We start from the raw sequence: 17150 nt of genomic DNA, 5'->3' as shown, positions 1-17150 counted from the left end.
CTTGTTTTCTTCTTTCCTCTTAAATGTTGCTTCCTGTGCGAAGGTTGCTGAGGTTTGGGGAGGAGGTTGGCTGGGGCAAATTGTAAGTGTGAACACGTAACCCCTCATCAATTTGTGGCGCAGATGCTGTGTCAGTTTGGAACTCAGAGGTTGGTATTTTGTTCCGGGGTCCTTGTTTGTCCCCGGTTTTATGGGGAGAATGTGACGACCCTCCCACTCTGTCTGCCGTATTCTCTCTTTGTTGTTTCCTTATTAGGATGCTGGTGGGCGGAGTTGGGAGGGACGTCAGCTACATGGGAAACACCTGGGCCCGGTGTCTCCCAGGATAAATACACCACTTCCCCATTCATGGAGGAGACTCTCTCCATGTAGACACCTTTATAGATTTTGTTGTGTTTCTTGGTGATTTTTTGGTTGTTTGCTTTAGAATCTTTCAACACCCTGCATTATCACATTCATGCCTGCAAAACACTCACTTACATTACTGATTACACACACCATTGTATATTATACTTAGTTACTTATTTAATAAATATATATATTTTGTTACTCCTTATCTCCACGTTGTCTCCCTTTTGTTATGGGCTTTGAGCCGGTTCGTGACAATGTGGACACCAAGAAACTTAACTCTCGACCCCCTCCACTTCTGCCCCATGTATTTTAATGGGGACTTGTTCGGCCCTCCTTTTCCTATAGTCTACGATCAGCTCTTTGTCTTGTTCACATTGAGGGAGAGGTTGTTGTCCTGGCACCACACTGCCAGGTCTTTGACCGCCTCCCTATAGGCTGTCTCATCGTTGTCAGTGATCAGGCCTACCACTGTGTCATCAGCAAACTTAATGATGGTGTTGGGAGTTGTGCTTGGCCATGCAATCGTGGGTGAACAGGGAGTACAGGAGGTGACTAAGCACGCACTCCTGAGGTGTCCCAGTGTTGAGGATCCGCGTGACAGATGTGTTGTTGCCTACCCTTACCACCTGGGGGTGTCCCAAATGACAGTCCAGGATCCAGTTGCAGATGGATGTCTTTAGTCCCAGGGTCCTTAGCTGAGTGATGAGCTTTGTGGGTACTATGGTGTTGAACGCTGAGCTGTAGTCAATGGTCAGCATTCTCATGTAGGTGTTCCTTATGCCCAGGTGGGAAAGGGCAGTGTGGAGTGTGATTGAGATTGCGTCCTCTGTGGATCTGTTGGGATAGTATGTGAATTGGAGTGGGTTTAGGGTTTCCGGCATGATGGTGTTGATGTGAGCCAAAACCAGCCTTTCAAAGCACTTCATGGCTACAGACGTGAGTGCTACGGGGCGGTAATCATTTAGGCAGGTTACTTTCACTATCTTGGGCACAGGGACTATGGTGGTCTGTTTTAAACATGTAGGTATTACAGAATAGATCAGGGAGAGTTGAAAATGTCAGTGAAGACACTTGCCAGTTGGTTCGCACATGCTTTGAGTACACGTGGTAATCCTGGTAATCCAGTCGCCCGGAACAGCTGATGTTCTCATGCATGATTCAGTGTTGCTTGCCTCAAAGCAAACATAAAAGGCATTCATCTGTTAGGCTTGCGTCACTGGGCAGCTCGCGGCTGTGTTTACCTTTGTAGTCTGTAATAGTTTTCAAGTCCTGCCACATCCGACGAGTCGGTGTAGTTGGATTCAATCTTAGTCCTGTATTGACCATTTTCCAGCAAGTCCACTACAGTATGTATATAACTGACAATGATATAGGACAACATAGGGGTTGGTGCCAAGCCAGTGGCACATAGGTCACAGGTCCATCTCTCTGCCAACTCTGCCCCTTTCCCTGCCAGCCTGCAGAGATGCCCATGGCCTGATCCTGTAGAGCTGATCACAACTCTGAGCCAAGGAGCATTCTGTGAGACGCCCGGCTTACACTACATACCAACACATTCCATTTCAGCTCCAAGAACAGCAAAAAAAAGATGCTTTATTGCTGTAATGTAAAACCCAAAACAGCCCAAGTCACAGATGATCCAAGATGCTTTTTTTGTCATTTGTCTCAATGTGGCACTGCTTCAGAGTTCAGGCTGGTGGTCTCTGGACTGGCTTCCTGTCTGCCCAGTGAGGTGTGTGAGTACAGGGTACTGTGGGCAGTGTGTCGGCTGAGACCCAGGTTGCTGCTATGGCTGTTCCTGCTGTTGTCAGCCCAAAGGTCCCGGGGCTGCAGGAGTACAGAGAGTTGGCACCAGGGCCAGGACTTTCACTGACTCATGCTGGTGAAAGTCACCATATGTTCCTTTGGGTCCTCACACATACAGGGGGATGGGCCACGCACTGCTATCACTTTACCAGGCCAGGAGCTGGCCCAGGTTCCCAACCTCTAGAACAGAGATAGTATCCTATAGAGTGATCATGTACATCTCTGAGCCATGGGAAATATGGCTGTGCTGGGGTGAGGTTTTGTGTGGTGAGGTTTTGTGACCATAGGTAGGAAGGATAAGGGCAACCCTTAAATCATTATCTCATAGCGCAAATACTCTGTCTGCACTAATTCCCTGTAAATTGAAGGACAAGCAGCATGGAGGAGTGACAGCACCTGACGCAAGACATGTCATGGAAGAAATTATCATATTATTTCCTTAATTTAGGCCTACAACTATGATGTATTCCTGCTGAACTGTACTGCAGTAGACTGGTATGAATATGATGCATTTACATGAACAAATGGCCGTTTGAGGAGAAACAAAATGGATTTTCTTCATAGGGCTAACACAAAGAATCAGGCACAACTTGACTCTGGGAATTGGGAGAAACCCCTTGGGGAACCACTGAGCTGTTTTAAGGACAAAGGTCCTCTAGAAAAAAAACAGTCTTGTTCCACGCCTGATTTTTCCATGATAGATGTCAATGGCGCCAGAGGAGATGGCTGCCATTTTACGGGCTCCAAACCAATTGTGCTATTTTGTGTGTGTTTTTTCACATTTTTTGTAACTTATTTTGTACATAATGTTTCTGCAACTGTCTCTTATGACCGAAAATAGCTTCTGGATATCAGAATAGCAATTATTCACCTCGAACTGGGCAAAGATTATTTCTCTAATGAGTCGGACGAGAAGGACTTACTGCTGACACCGGACCAGGCCCAAAACCACATTATTCGCATGAAGAAGAGACTGCCAATACAGGGGAAGCAGATCCGGGTGCCTTGTGAGAATTTGTCGGCAAGTGGGTAACCCGCTTCTACCATCTGTCCTATTGACCAATGTGCAATCATTGGAGAATAAACTGGATGAGCTCCGTTCAAGACTGTCCTACCAATGGGACATTAAATATCTTATGTTTCACAGAGTCGTGGCAGAACGACGACATGAATAATGTACAGTTGGCTGTTTTTTCCGTGCATCGGCAAGACAGAACAGCTGCCTCCGGTAAGACAAGGAGTGGCGGTCTGTGTCTATTTGTCAATAACAGCTGGTGTGCGAAATATAATATTAAGGAAGTCTCAAGGTTTTGCTCGCTTGAGGTAAATTATCTATTGATAAGCTGTAGACCACACTATTTACCAAGAGAGTTTTCATCTATATTTTTCGTAGCAGTCTATTTACCACCACAAACCGATGCTGACACTAAGACCACACTCAATGAGCTGTATAAGGCCTTAAACAAACAAGAAAATACTCATCCAGAGGCGCCGCTCCTAGTGGCCGGGGTCTTTAATGCAGGGACAGTTAAATCCGTTTTACCTCATTTCTACCAGCATGTGTAACCAGAGGGAAAAAAAACTCTAAATCACCTTTACTTCACACACAGAGACGCTTACAAAGCTCCCTCCCTATCCTTCTGATTCCTGCTTACAAGCAAAAACTAAAGCAGGAAGTACCAGTGACTTGCTCAATACGGAAGTGGTCAGATGCTAAGCTACAGGATTGTTTTGCTAGCACAGACTGGAAAATGTTCCGGGATTCATCCGTTGGCATTGAGGAGTCATCAGTCACCGGCTTCATCAATGCACCAAAAGTGCACCAATGCCGTCGTCCCACAGTGACCATACATACATACCCCAACCAAAAGCCATGTATTACAGGCAACATCCCCACTGAGCTAAAGGGTAGAGCTGCCGCTTTCAAGGAGCGGGACTCTAACCCGGACGCTTATAAGAAATATCGCTATGCCCTCCAACAAACCATCAAACATTCAAAGCGACAATATAGGACTAAGATTGAATCCTACTACACCGGCCACGATGCTCGTTGGATGTGGCAGGGCTTGAAAACTATTACAGACTACGAAGTGAAGCACAGCCACGAGCTGCCCAGTGACATGAGCCTACCAGATGAGCTAAATGACTTCAATGCGCGCTTCGAGGCAAGCAACACCGTGTGTGATCACGTTCTCCGTAGCCGATGTAGGACCTTTTAAACAAGTCAAAAATCACAAGGCTGCAGGACCAGACAGATTACCAGGACGTGTACTCAAAGCATGCGCTGACCAACTAGCTAAGTGTCTTCACTGACATTTTCAACCTCTCCCTGACCTAGTCTGTAATACCTACATGTTTCAAGCAGACCCCCATAGTCCCTGTGCCCAAGAACATAAAGGTAACCTTCCTTAATGACTACCGACCCGTAGCACTCACATCTGTAGCCATGAAGTGCTTGGAAAGGCTGGTCATGGCTCACATCAACACCGTCATCCCAGAAACCCTAGACCCACTCCAATTTGCATACCGGACCAGCAGATCCACAGCTGATGCAATCTCCACACTGCCCTTTCCCAGCTGGACAAAAGGAACACCTACGTGAGAATGCTATTCATTGACTACAGCTCAGCGTTCAACACCATAGTGCCCTCAAAGCTCATCCCTAAGATAAGGACCCTGGGACTAAACACTGGATCCTGGACTTCTTGATGGGTCGCCCATGCTGATTCTCAACACTAGGGCCCCTCAGGGGTGTGTGCTTAGTCCCCTCCTGTACTCACTGTTTACCCATGACTGCGTGGCCAAACACGACTCCAACACCATCATTAAGTTTGCCGATGACACAACGGTGGTAGGCCTGATCACCGAAAACGATGAGAGAGCCTATTCATAGGAGGTTGGAGACCTGGCAGTGTGGTGCAAGGACAACATCTTCTCCCTCAATGTGATCAAGACAAAGGAGATGATCATGGACTACAGGAAAAGGAGGGCTGAGCACACACCCATTTTCATCAACAGGGCTGTAGTGGAGCAGGTTGAGAGCTTCAAGATCCTTGATGCCCACATCACCAACAAACTATCATGGTCCATACACACCAAGACAGTTGTGAAGAGGGCATGACAACGCCTATTCCCCCTCAGGAGACTGAAAAGATTTGGTCCTCAGATCCTCAAAATGTTCTTCACCACGAGAGCATCCTGATTGCATCATCGCCTGGTATGGTAACGGCTCGGCCTCCGGCTGCAAAGCGCTACAGAGGGTAGTGTGTACGGCCCAATACATCACTGCGACCTAGCTTCCTGACATCCAGGGCCTCTATACCAGGCGATGTCAGAGGAAGAAAAATTGCCAAAGACACCATCCACCCTAGTCATAGGCTGTTCTCTCTGCTACCACACGGCAAGCGGTACCAGAGCACCATGTCTAGGTCCAAAAGCCATAAGAATGCTGAAAAGCTAATCAAATGGCTACCTAGACTATTTGCATAGACGCCCGGGACGTCCTGTGCCGGCTCCTCGCACTCGCCCTGAAGAGCATGTCATCAGTCCGGTGCAACCTGTGCCTGCTCCACGCACCAGGCCACCAGCGCCTTCCTCTGCGCTGGTGCCCAGTCCGGACACAGCATTCAGCCCGGCTTCATGGCTGGATCCGCAGTCTGAGCGGGTGCTACGTGGGGGGGGTTTATGGTGTTTTAGGTCAGGGTGTGACTAGGCGGGTTTCTAGGTATTATATTTCTATGTTGGTGTGTGTGTGTGGTTCCCAATTGGAGGCAGCTGATGATCGTTACCTCTAATTGGGGATCATACTTAGTGTGTCCTTTGTCCCACCTGTGATGTGGGATATTGTTTTGTGTGAGTGCCTATGTGCACTACGTATTTCACGATCGTTATGTCTTTGTAGTTTTGGAAGTCGCGCTGCGCCTTGGTACAATTATTCATATGACGGTCGTGACACCCCCTATGTCCCCCTTGGACTTTACAGTCCATTGTTCACTATGGGGGGAACAATATAATCACTTATTGGTAGTGATGCACCGATATTACATTTTTGGCTGATATCTGGTATTTTCCTTGCCCCCCCCAAAAAAAGGCCGATAACCGATATTAAACATTTTTGCGGCTTTTTAAGCATTCTACCAGTTACATTTTTATTGTATTTCACCTTTATATAACAAGGTAGGCAGGTTGAGAACAAGTTCTCATTTAAACTGCGACCTGGCCAAGATAAAGCAAAGCAGTGCGACACAAACAACAACACAGAGTTACACATGGAATAAATAAACAAACAGTCAATAATACAATAGAAAAAGTCTATATACAGTGTGTGCAAATGAGGTAGGATAAGGGAGGTAAGGCAATAAATAGGCCATAGTGGAGAAATAATTGTAATATAGCAATTAAACACTGGAGTGATAGATGTGCAGAAGATGAGTGTGCAAGTAGAGATACTGGGGTGCAAAGGGGCTAAATAAAATAAATAACAGTATGGGGATGAGGTAGTTGGATGAGCTATTTACAGATGGGCTATGTACAGGTGCAGTGATCTGTGAGCTGCTCTGACAGCTGGTGCTTAAAGATACTTAGGGAGATATGGGTCTCCAGCTTCAGTGATATTTGCAGTTCGTTCCAGTCATTGGCAGGAGAGAACAGGAAGGAAAGGCGGCCAAATTAAGAATTGGCTTTGGGGGTGACCAGTGAAATATAACTGCTGGAGCGCGTGCTACGGGTGCTATGGTGACCAGTCAGCTGAGATAAGGCGGGGCTCTACCTAGCAAAGACTTATAGATGACCTGAAGCCAGTGGGTTTGGTGACGAATATGAAGCGAGGGCCAGCCAACAAGAGCATACAGGTCGCAGTGGTGGGTAATATATGAGGCTATTTTGTAGAGGACAGTCAAGGATCGGTAGGATAGTTAGATTTACGAGGGTATGTTTGGCAGCATGAGTGAAGGATGCTTTGTTGCGAAATAGGAAGACGATTCTAGTTTTAATTTTGGATTGGAGATGCTTAATGTGAGTCTGGAAGGAGAGTTTACGGTCTAACCAGTCACCTAGGTATTTGTAGTTGTCCACATGTTCTACGTCAGAACCGTCCAGAGTAGTGATGCTGGACGGGCGGGCAGGCAGGTGTGGGCAGCGATCGGTTGAAGAGCATGCATTTAGTTTTACTCGCATTAAAGAGCCGTTGGAGGCCACGGAAGGAGAGTTGTATGGCATTGAAGCTTGTCTGGAGGTTAGTTAACACAGAGTCCAAAGAAGGGCCAGAAGTATACAGAATGGTGTCGTCTGCGTAGAGGTGGATCAGAGAATCTCCAGCAGCATCATTGATGTATACAGAGAAAAGTGTCGGCTAAATAGTTAACACACACACGGACGCAGTGGTCTAAAGCACTGCATCTCAGTGCAAGAGCCGTCACTACAGTCCCTGGTTCGAATCCAGGCTGTATCACATCCGGCCGTGATTGGGAGTCCCATAGGGCGGCGCAAAATTGGCCCAGCGTCGTCCCGGCCATCATTGTAAATAAGAATTTATTTTTAACTGACTTGCATAGTTAAATAAAGGTTACACACACACACCACACGGACCAAAAAGTTATTTTGTTGGCATTTACGTATGCCCCCATTACCAGTAAAACATAATCAAAAACGATTTATTTCACTTACTTGCTGTGCTGTTTCGTTGTTCATTTGTTCAGTCGTTTCATTCTCAACCAGGATTTCTATGGAAAGCCATTTGGGTCTTTGAGTGTCAAATAACATTATTTGATGTGTCAAATAAGCTTGTTGACCAATCAGGACCTGAATATGACTGCACGTCACATAATATGTTAAGCGCATTCATACATTTTTTACGTAGTTATTACACATTGATTACACCATCACTCGTGTTTCATATGTAACAACGATTCATGAATACGTATGCTATGATGCTGGTAAAGTTGTCTCGCACACCTACAGTGCTGGTCATAAAAAAAAGCTAGCTAGCTCATGGATGTAAACAATGTTCTTCCCCAAAAAAACATAGCAAAATGACAATCTGTTTCAGTAGCTATAGTTAGCTAGCTAACTATATGGGTAGGTGTCATCATCTAAAATATCCCTAATTTATAAGACCGTTCTTATTTGATTAATGGTGGTTGGACCCATCTATGTGAAGCTAGCCACAATAGTGGACTTTGTGGTTAGCATTCAAAATAAAAGTATGGCATAATTCTACTATTTCTATTCATTTGCATCACTGTCAATGGCATACTTTTCTTTTGAATGTAAACTGCAAATTCCACTATTGTGCCTAATCCTTATTGTGGCTAGCTTCACAACACAACCCAGTCAGGTCGAGCCTCACTAGCCAGACGAAGCTAGCTGGCTGCTTATAATGTTAGCTTTGGGCAACAGGGTTAAGTAGCTGGCTAGCTATTTATTTTCATGAACTAAAGTTCAATTTCAATAGGCGAACAACGAGTGGCAACCTAGCTAATACTTACTCACAAGGATTCCTAAATCATTGCTAAGAATAATGAAAATGACTGCAGTTTCTACTGGTCATTGTTTTCAGGCTGGTTGTATTGGTGCTAGCTAGGTACCAAGCTAAAGCTAGCCTTTAGTTGAGGTCAAACAAATGATGCGTTATTACCAACGCATATTGTAAACTCATCGTTCGTGGACGGTGTTTGATTGTTTGCAGACTTGTACAGCTTTGACAGTGCTACTGTATCTTTCTTGACATGCAAAGACCCAAATGGCGTTCCATAGTATGTATGTCGTGAAGCTAATAGTAGTGACGCTATTACTGTGTAACTCCGGTAGGACAACATCTAAAAAATAGCGCACTTTGTAGTGTGTACCGGTGCTCAACCAGTCGGCGAAAGCCAACATCACCCACGACAGAGAGCGGTTGTTTGTCAAGGGCAATGAATTCCATTATCTTGGCTTTAATGGATTTCACCTTTGAGTTGTCTCACTGAAATTGTCTTACTCTTTCAAATGACTTGTTGACTGCTCGATCCACATAGCAGATATTGTGGGCTAGGTTAGGAACGTTGTGTTGCAAGTGTAGCGCAACATTTTACGTTGCGTCATTATGTCATGTACCTACATTATATAGGTATGCACAGTAGCTTTGACATCAGTTTTTAACATCGGCGTTAAACTAGACATTGGCTGATACCAATGTTGGTATTTTTAGCTAATATCGTCCGATTCCGATATGTTCACCGATATATCGTGCATCCCTACTTATTGGCAAAGGGGAGAGGTTGAAGGCTATTGAAGGTATGAGAGCAGAGATACACCAGAGGTAGCGATATATAAAAACAAAAGAAACATTTACTTCAACACTATCCTGATTACAAAAAGTAAAACAGAGCACACCCCCCCCCCCCACAATCCATAATGAGTTATTTTTTACAGAGTGTAGTGCAATAAGGGGTTCTGGTGCTTACAAACTATTTCCATTATTGAACTTTAATTGAAATAGAATTTCCTGTTGCACGGCTACGTTGTAATTACTAGAAATGTATACACTCTCGTGTAATTGGTACCAGACTAGGCCTCTTGTGAAATGGATCCCCATTTTCCAGCCATAGCAAGAGACATATTCTGTTTTATTGTGGTGGTGGTGGGGACTCTTTTTTGTGTGTGTGTGTGTGTGTGTGTGCGTGCGTGCATGTTTTGGAGTAGGCTGAGAAACTATGCCTTTAAATCTCCCCAGTTAGCCATCAAGTGCTGCCCTGTCCTTACTCTCATGCCTCGCCTCATACACACAACAGATCTGGGTAGTTGGTCGTACTAGGGCCTCAGCCCTATATACCACAATGCAAAACAGCCTGGTATGCAAGACTGAGGAAGTAGTGCATAGAGGAGCTTTGGGGTGGGGGCTATTGGGAGGAGTTTCTGACCACAAACATCAGCACAATAAATATACAGAGTTAATATCATGTGTGCAGTTATCTTTTCTATAGGAAGGAATTCCACTACATATCCATGCCAGTGCCAGGCATCCAGACAGACTTGTATTATATGCCCCCCCTCAAATGTTGTTGTTTGTGTTGCACTGCTTTGCTTTATCTGGCCAGGTCGCAGTTGTAATTGAGAACTTGTTCTCAACTAGCCTACCTGGTTAAATACAGGTGAAATTGAAAAAATAAATGACAACTGTGGAGCCAGGTCTTCACAGGGCACCAGCAGAGGACCGGCAGGCGATCTCCCCCCAGAGATGGGCCTTGATCCTGCAGCGTGGAGACTGATAACATCCAGAGTGTGCATTCCTGGCTGGTGAGAATGCAATGGGCCATGATGTGGAAATAAGGTTGGTTCTGTTCACAGCCCTCTGATCTCAGGGCTGTGTTTAACATGAATACACAATAGATTCTACTCACAGCTAAAGGACTACATCAGTTATATAGTCTACAAAGTGCCAGGCTATTTTTGTGGGTGATTTTGTGGGCAGACTATGTTTATATTGGGAGGAAGGAATTAGGACTGTATTACAATCTATGATTGAAAACTAAGCAAATAGGCTAAATCTTTGGGTAAATCTATTTATTGAATTACATAAAACAAGCATTTTTGCTTTTTATAAACAGGAGCCCCACTCCCATTTCCACATAAATACCAAAACAAGAAAGAGGAATGAATGTCAGCAAGGACTCTTGTGGTTGGTTCTCCCTCCTCCACACTGCCAGCAGCAGCATCCTCTCCGTGTTCAGACCAGGTCCAAAATGGCATTAGGTTGACTACAACCTACCTACTACCTACCGCCTTTAATAAAGTTAGTTACAAATAAATAACAGATTGAAGTTGCTATTCAGAACGAAAATACATGTTCTGCTTGTGTGGGTGGGGTCTCTGTATGTACGTTATACTAGAGTCAAAGTGGAAAACATTTGTATTTGTGCAAGTTTGAAATGACTATAAAATAAATATGTCTAGACAGTTAAGAAAATACAAAAAGTTGAGTTAAGGTAATTACAAGGTAATTGGCCGAAGTTTGGCCAGAAAAGGTCCTGTAGTTATAGAAGGCCACCTGAATTATGCTGGAAGGGCCAAAAACTAAGGCTGGCTCGAGCTCACCCTTCCAGCCAAACACTTGTTCAGAATTCAGGCTACCCCCCCATTCCCTCCATCCCCTTAATCCAAAGATCTCCAAGGAGAGGAATTTGAGACGTCCATCCCTCACCAGGGATTAAAACCAGCCCGTCACGCCATTGCCACGGTTATAGCCCCAACTCCTGTAAAGCTTTCCATTAGGAACTTCTGGAGCCACACACTCCTCTCACCTCTCCCTCCCTAACATCAGGCTGGCTGGATGTTATATTAGACTCCAGAGTGGCCCTCGCCTCGCCTCCCCTCCCCTAGTCGGGAGGTCAACACTGGCAGGATCCTGAACACCTGGACGGCACGTTTAGTCAGCAGAAATAATACCGCCTTTGTTCTCCTGCCATGATGGCTCTATAAGTGGACCAGCTTTGAAGTGCCAGCCTGATGCCGGGAGCAGGGCCATAGCAGCACCACTGATTGGGGCAACAGACCCGGTCTCCTGGCCTCTGCTCTGGTTAAGGTTTTGGAGGGTTGGTTTGTGCATGATCAAGACATGGGTTTATTTTAGTCCATGTTCTGGCAGTCTCATCAGTTCATTAGAGCAGTAATTGAACACATGCTTTAGCACAGCTGTGGGATTAATGAAGATCCTACAGCTTCTTAATCTTAGAAAAATGAAACAGGTTTTATGGAGTAGGCCTGTTTCTTTAATATTTTATGATCAAACAGACCGTGGTGTACAGTAGGCAGCCCAAAGCACACAATACTCAGTTACTGATATACATTATCTACTTGCCAACACGGTTTGCTTCAACATCTGTGTAAAGCTGATTGTAACTGATGAAAGTGTCAATACACAGGGAGCACAACTACTGCTCTAATACATCATATCCCCCAAAATATTGTATTGGCCTACTCTACAGTTAGTCTCTAAAGTGGGTAACTGGAAATATAATCATAGTCCCCATAAATAGCCCTGTAGGTAGCCTACATCAAATAGTGTTAAAAGCTGAATTGTGAATGAGAAATTAGGTATGTACATTCATAGGAAATTAGTAATTGGAGGAATGTATACATGATCAACCATTATTCAATGTTTATAAACATATAAACGTGTGGGCTATAGTCTATTATCAGATAGAGAGCCAATGCATGAATGTAGCCTATATATGGGTCACAGAGTAAACAAGTCTGGAAAATTGCCCTGAATGCTGTACTATTGTTTTGAAAGTGTGATGTTATTTACCGCAAGAAAGAAACCGCGACATTGCAAGGGGCACACATGTTCCACTATGCAACCTGATAATAATGTTTCCGTTATCCCTGCCCCGTGTTATTACACCAGGGATAATGTTGTGAAGGGTAGTTACTTTAGAAACACAGTATAACGGTAATACTTTAACATTAGTGGGGAAAATACACACGTAATCTCTCTTACCTTCGTGTTGTAGGTGCCGAAACACCAACAGAAGTCCCCCTCAGTCTTCTCTATCCGGACTGGAGTTTAGGGAAAATAGATTCTGTAGAGGAATGCAATCGGCGCAAGCCTATAAATCACTTGTACGAACTGCGACAACGTGACACGGTCCACAGCAAAGAGAGAACTGCATCATGAGAAAATTAGCAGCGTTGTGATATCCTTGGCTGAAAGTTTAACGATGCACTGTCTCTGCTATAGCCATTGCAGGTTGACCAATATGCTGCGGAAAATTGCCTCTCCCCATTTCATTACTTTTGCTTGTAAATACATTGCATCGGAACTGTGACACCGCAAGGCATTATGGACCCTTTTAAAGCTGCAATACACTTCGTAGAAGAGGGGTACTCACCTAGAGGAGTGGGGTTCCTGAAAGTGGTCGGGTAGTCTTCTTGAGAAGGAGCCATATGGTGACTATCAGGTATATGAAAAAGTTATCTGGTATTAACTATTTATTTTCTGTATTTTGAAACACCTATTATCACAACCAGACACTCTATACAGTGTGTGGCAGTGATCTTGTCAATGCATTGTTCTTTCATGGCAGAATATAGCCTTCACACAGAGTAACAAAATAATATCTATTAAAAACATTATTCAGGCTAAAAGAGCACATTTGAAAAAGCTTGTTCGTTCTTCATTGTGTATTTAGATGTTTGGTTATTTATAATCCTTTATTTACAGTGCCTTCGGAAAGTATTCAGACTCCTTGACTTTTTCCACATCTTGTTATGCTACAGCGTTATTGTAAAATGTATTAAATTGTTTTTATTCCTCATCAATCTACAAACAATACCCCATAATGACAAAGTAAAAACATTTTATTAGACATTTTTGCTAAAATAAAAATTAAGTAATGAAATGGATGCACTGATACTTATCCTACTGATGATAAACATTAAATATTATCACGAGCTATTATTCATCTCAATGGATTTGTTAGTTAGTTTGTCAAAGTACATACAGTTGAAGTCGGAAGTCAACATACACTTCAAAAACTCGTTTTTCAACCACTCCACAAATTTCTTGTCAACAAACTATAGTTTGGCAAGTCGGTTAGGACATCTACTTTGTGCATGACACAAGTAATTTTTCCAACAATTGTTTTCAGACAAATTATTTCACTTATAACTCACTGTGTCACAATTCCAGTGAGTCAGACGTTTACATACACTAAGTTGACTGTGCCTTTAAACAACTTGGAAAATTCCAGAAAAGGATGTCATGGCTTTAGAAGCTTCTGATAGGCTAATTGACATTATTTGAGTCAATTGGAGGTGTACCTGTGGATGTATTTCAAGGCCTACCTTCAAACTCAGTGCCTCTTTGCTTGACACCATGGGAAAATCAAAGGAAATCGGACAAGACCTCAGAAACAAATTTGTAGACCTCCACAGGTCTGGTTAAATCCTTGGGAGCAATTTCCAGATGCCTGAAGGTACGACGTTCATCGGTACAAACAATAGTACGCAAGTATAAACACCATGGGACCACGCAGCCGTCATACCGCTCAGGTAGGAGACGCGTTCTTTCTCCTAGAGAGGAACGTACTTTGGTGCGAAAAGTGCAGATCAATCCCAGAACAACTGTAAGGACCTTGTGAAGATGCTGGAGGGAACAGGTACAAAAGCATCTATGTCCACAGTAAAACGAGTCCTATATTGACATAACCTGAAAGGCCGCTCAGCAAAGAAGAAGCCACTGCTCTAAAACCGCCATAAAAAAGCCAGACTACGGTTTGCAACTGCACATGGGAACAAAGGTCGTACTTTTTGGAGAAATGTCCTCTGGTCTGATGAAACAAAAATATAACTTTTGGCCATAATGACCATCGTTATGTTTGGAGGAAAAAGGTGGAGGCTTGCAAGTCAAAGAACACCATCCCAACCGTGAAGCACAGGGGTGGCAGCATCATGTTGTGGGGTGCTTTGCTGCAGTAGGGACGGGTGCACTTCACAAAATAGATGGCATCATGAGGCAGGACAATTATGTGGATATATTGAAGCAACATCTCAAGACATCAGTCAGGAGGTTAAAGCTTGGTCGCAAATGGGTCTTCCAAATGGACAATTACCCCAAGCATACTTCCAAAGTTGTGGCAAAATGGCTTATGGAGAACAAAGTCAAGGTGTTGAAGTGGCCTTCACAAAGCTCTGACCTCAATCCTATAGAACATTTGTGGGCATAACTGAAAAAGCGTGTGCTAGCATGGAGGCCTACAAACCTGACTCAGTTACACCAGCTCTGTCAGGAGGAATAGGCCAAAATTCACCCAATTTATTGTTGGAAGCTTGTGAAAGGCTATCCGAAACATTTCACCAAAGTTAAACAATTTAAAGGCAATGCTACCAAATACTAATTGAGTGTATGTACACTTCTGACCCACTGGGAATGTGATGAAAGAATTAAAAGCTGAAATAAATCATTCTCTCTACTATTATTCTGACATTTCACATTCTTAAAATAAAGTGGTGATCCTAACTGACCTAAAACAGGGAATTTTTACTAGGATTAAATGTCAGGAATTGTGAAACTGAGATTAAATGTAGTTGGCTAAGGTGTATGTAAACTTCCATCAACTGTACATAAGTATTCAGACCCTTTACTCAGTACTTTGTTGAAGCACCTTTGGCAGTGATTACAGCCTTGATTCTTCTTGGGTATGATGCTACAAGCTTGGCACACCTGTATTTGGGGAGTTTCACCCAATCTTCTCAGCAGATTCTTTCAAGCTCTCAGGAGTGTCCCTGCACAGCTATTTTCAGGTCTCTCTAGAGATGTTCAATTGGGTTCATCTCTCAAGCTCTGTCAGGTTGGATGGGGAGCATCCCTGCACAGCTATTTTCAGTTCTCTCCAGAGATGTTCTCACAGGTTCAAATCCAGGATCTGGCTGGGCCATTCAAGGACATTCAGAGACTTGTCGCGAAGCCACTCTTGCATTGTCTTGGCTGTGTGCTTAGGGTCGTTGTCCTGTTGAAAGGTGAACCTTCGCCCCAGTCTGAGGTCCCGAGTGCTGTGAGGCAGGTTTTCATCAAGGATCTCTCTACTTTGCTCCGTTCATCTTTCCTTCGATCCTGACTAGTCTCCCAGTCCCTGCCGCTGAAAAACATCCACACAGCATGATCCTGCCACCACCATGCTTCACAGTAGGGATGGTGCCAGGTTTCCTTCAGACATGACGCTTGGCATTCAGGCCAAGACAGTATTTCAGTGTTTTATTTTTAATATATTTGCAAAAATTTCTAACAACCTCTTTTCACTTTGTCATTACGGGGTATTGTGTGCAGATTGCTGAGGATTTAAAAAAAATCTATTTTAGAATAAGGCTGCACATAACAAAATGTGGAAAAATCAAAGGGTCTGAATACTTCCAAAGGCACTGTATATGATATTTAATATAAGTCTATGATTCATGTAGTCTGGGGACATTAATTCTCAGTCTGCAGCTGATTCTGATCATCTTTATAAAGTCTATCAGTAAACAAGTATCTTAATAGTTCCGCAGTTATCTGCTTAGCTTTGCACATCATTTTGACAGGACAGAAGACTATTGAAAGTCTGCCATGGAGGCACTGATTTAATACTGCATATGATTGAGTCAGTCAAGATTGTACAGTACATGTTCTAATTACCACAAACACAGTTTACTGTACCAGAGAACTTCTTCTGATGTAGTCTGCCTATAGGCTTTTAACTGGAATATATCTGGGTGACTAGTAGTGTACAGTAATCTTATCTTCACAGATATGATATGCAATTGAGCTAATGGACAGGCTTGAATCAAGGTGCCAAGGTGAGATACAGGGTTGGGTAGGGACCCTTGGTCTATACTATGGAATCAGTGAAATTCATTTAGCAAAACGTGTTTCTATTGGATTGGTGCATGCCACATTCTCAGGATTCCAACAAAGCGTGTCTCACTTTTGTCTTCTAGATGTTATTGAGTGGACAATTCATTTGAGAGAAAATGTCAAATTTACAGATAGTGGCACTTAAAGCATGTAAAATAAAGAGGACAAGAACACAAATCTAGACTTCTACACAATGTGTAGGCAAATTACACTATCTGTTTAAGTAACTGCAACGTAAAAATACATCGATTTAAGAGCAACGTAATGTTAGTCCTTCCACAAACTGTTTTCAACATCAATCTACTGCAAAAAGCCAAAAATATGCAGAAAGTATAATATTTGCCACACACAAGACTGAATGAAAACACTTAAAGGGGTATCGGCAATGGCATTGTCTGCGAGCTCATAAATGTACAACTACTGACCTCTTGTGGCTCCATCTAGATACAGTCTGAATGCCTCAGTCCAGCCATTTGATATGTTATTTAATTTTTTCCAGAGTGTTTGAGAAAGTGCTGAAACTCAACACGTATTACTCTACAAATGAAATATTAAGTGTGAGAAGGCTACGTACTGCAGGCTTCATACTGTCTCCATTATTGTGTAATAGCTATGTAATTAGTAT

General features: G+C 43.5%; 1 protein-coding gene across 2 annotated transcripts in view; it reads right to left on the bottom strand.

The window, feature by feature from the left end:
- The window catches only part of LOC109866856 (ras association domain-containing protein 8), a 35377-nt gene extending 22427 nt beyond the window's left edge, over nucleotides 1-12950 (bottom strand). For both annotated transcript variants that reach the window (XM_031801930.1, XM_020455731.2), the window contains exon 1: nucleotides 12635-12950. The gene's annotated coding sequence lies outside the window, so the exon portion shown is untranslated. The remainder of the gene's footprint in view (nucleotides 1-12634) is intronic.
- Nucleotides 12951-17150: the final 4200 nt, after the last annotated feature.

This window comes from Oncorhynchus kisutch, linkage group LG22 (assembly GCF_002021735.2).
Source record: "Oncorhynchus kisutch isolate 150728-3 linkage group LG22, Okis_V2, whole genome shotgun sequence".
In the NCBI taxonomy this organism is placed as follows: domain Eukaryota; kingdom Metazoa; phylum Chordata; class Actinopteri; order Salmoniformes; family Salmonidae; genus Oncorhynchus; species Oncorhynchus kisutch.
The sequence above is the reverse complement of the archived record's forward strand: the minus strand, read 5'-3'. Positions and strand labels throughout refer to the sequence as shown.